The 2,462-nt window shown below is 45.7% G+C and overlaps 1 long non-coding RNA gene across 1 annotated transcript; it reads right to left on the reverse strand.

Moving 5' to 3' along the window:
• Nucleotides 1-870: 870 nt before the first annotated feature.
• LOC127298132 (uncharacterized) lies at nucleotides 871-1,572 on the reverse strand. Its single transcript, XR_011742209.1, has 3 exons — nucleotides 1,432-1,572; nucleotides 1,224-1,304; nucleotides 871-1,126 (listed from the first exon to the last, which is right to left on the reverse strand). It is a non-coding gene; the product is annotated as an uncharacterized lncRNA (long non-coding RNA).
• Between the last annotated feature and the right edge of the window lie 890 nt (nucleotides 1,573-2,462).

A 2,462-nucleotide genomic window follows, 5' to 3' on the forward strand; every position in this document is an offset into this window, starting at 1 on the left:
CCCATTTACCAAGTGGGGTCCACCTTAAAGCAAGTGGGCCGGCCCAAGAAGTTATTGGGCCGGCCCAATTAGCATGTGGGTCCCACTTTCCTGCTATCGGGCCGGCCCATTTAGTACGTGGGGTCCACAATAGATCAAATGGGCTGGCCCAACAAGAAAGTGGGCCGGGCCAAAAACACATGTGGGTCCCACTTTCCTGTTAACGGGCCAGCCCATTTAGTATGTGGGGTCCACCATATAGCAAGTGGGCCGGCCCAACAAGATAGTGGGCCGGGCCAAAAACACAGGTGGGTCCCACTTTCTAGTTAAAGGGTCGGCCCATTTAGTATGTGGGGTCCACCATATAGCAATTGGGCTGGCCCAACAAGAAAGTGGGCCGGGCCAAAAACACAGGTGGGTCCCACTTTCCTGTTAAAGGGCCGACCCATTTAGTATGTGGGGTCCACCATATAGCAAGTGGCCCGGCCCAACAAGATAGTGGGCCGGGCCAAAAACACAGGTGGGTCCCACTTTCCTATTAAAGGGCCAGCCCATTTAGTATGTGGGGTCCACTATATAGCTAGTGGGCTGGCCCAACAAGATAGTGGGCTGGCCCAATAAGCAGGTGGGGCCCACTTTCCTGTTAAAGGGCCGGCCCAATAAGTAGGTGGGCCGACCCAAAATGATAGTGGGTCCCACACTACTGTAAGTGGGCCGGCCCAATCTGTTGTAGGGCCTTGGTTGTTTGACTAGTCAACTTGCATTAAATTTCATGAGCCTAAAATCTGGTATCAATGATACACACAATTACATACACAAATAAAATAACTAGGAAAATTACAAGGCAATTAATGTGCCCAAATAAAAAATTTACATAGAATCATTGAGGACTTCTATTAGCATCATCAATAACACGTTGACATTTGGCAATCGCCTTGATTGAATCTTGTGTACTCTTGGTCAACATATCAGCTACAGATCTTAAAGCAGCAATACCATGTCTTTTATAAAGTACAGCCTTGAGATATTTACTGTTTGATGAAAGGAATGGTCTAGGTTGACGGCTATGAGAGGATGCATCAGAAGAAAGATCAGAACTTTTTGTGGGCCTCTCTTCTGATGAAGATTGCTTCATCACAACTGCATTCTGATAATAATGCAAAAAGAGTTAAACGATGAACTATGCAAACATGTATTAAGCATTGTCGATATGAGATAGTCACAAGTACTAAGCACAGACTTACATTATATCGTTGCATAGGCTCACCCCGGAACCTTTTTTGCGCTCTATCTTCTACTAAGGACTTCTTCATTACACCTGCATTCTAGTAATATTGCAACATAGTTACAACAGTGAACTATTCAAACATTTATTATGCAATGTAGATATAAGATAATAACAAGTTCCATAAATAAGACAATGTATGGAACTTGTACTAAGCACAGACTTACATCATAATGTTGCACAGGGTCGCTTTGGCGACTATCTTCTAATGATGACTGCTTCATTAAAACTGCATTCTGGTAATATTGCAAACATAGTTACAACAATTAACTATTCAAACATGTATTACGCAATGTAGAGATCAGATAACAGCATGTAGCAGAAATAAGCACAAGATAAGATAAGTGATACGTCTCCGACGTATCGATAATTTCTTATGTTCCATGCCGCATTATTGATGATATCTACATGTTTTATGCACACTTTATGTCATATTCGTGCATTTTCTGGAACTAACCTATTAACAAGATGCCGAAGTGCCGCTTCTTTGTCATTGCTGTTTTGGTTTTGAAATCCTAGTAACGAAATATTCTCGGAATTGGACGAAATCAATGCCCAGGGTCCTATTTTGCCACGAAGCTTCCAGAAGACCGAAGAGGAGACGAAGTGGGGCCACGAGGTGGCCAAACCCTAGGGCGGCGCGGCCCCCCTTGGCCGCGCGGCCCTATGGTGTGGGCCCCTCGTGCCGCCTCCTGACCTGCCCTTCCGCCTACTTAAAGCCTCCGACGCGAAACCCCCAGGACCGAGAGCCACGATACGGAAAACCTTACTGAGACGCCGCCGCCGCCAATCCCATCTCGGGGGATTCAGGAGATCGCCTCCGGCACCCTGCCGGAGAGGGGATTCATCTCCCGGAGGACTCTACGCCGCCATGGTCGCCTCCGGAGTGATGTGTGAGTAGTCTACCCCTGGACTATGGGTCCATAGCAGTAGCTAGATGGTTGTCTTCTCCTCATTGTGCTTCATTGTCGGATCTTGTGAGCTGCCTAACATGATCAAGATCATCTATCTGTAATTCTATATGTTGCGTTTGTTGGGATCCGATGAATAGAGAATACTTGTTATGTTGATTATCAAAGTTATGTCTATGTGTTGTTTATGATCTTGCATGCTCTCCGTTACTAGTAGATGCTCTGGCCAAGTTGATGCTAGTAACTCCAAGAGGGAGTATTTATGCTAGATAGTGGGTTCATGTCTC

Source organism: Lolium perenne, chromosome 4 (genome assembly GCF_019359855.2).
Source record: "Lolium perenne isolate Kyuss_39 chromosome 4, Kyuss_2.0, whole genome shotgun sequence".
NCBI classification, from domain to species: domain Eukaryota; kingdom Viridiplantae; phylum Streptophyta; class Magnoliopsida; order Poales; family Poaceae; genus Lolium; species Lolium perenne.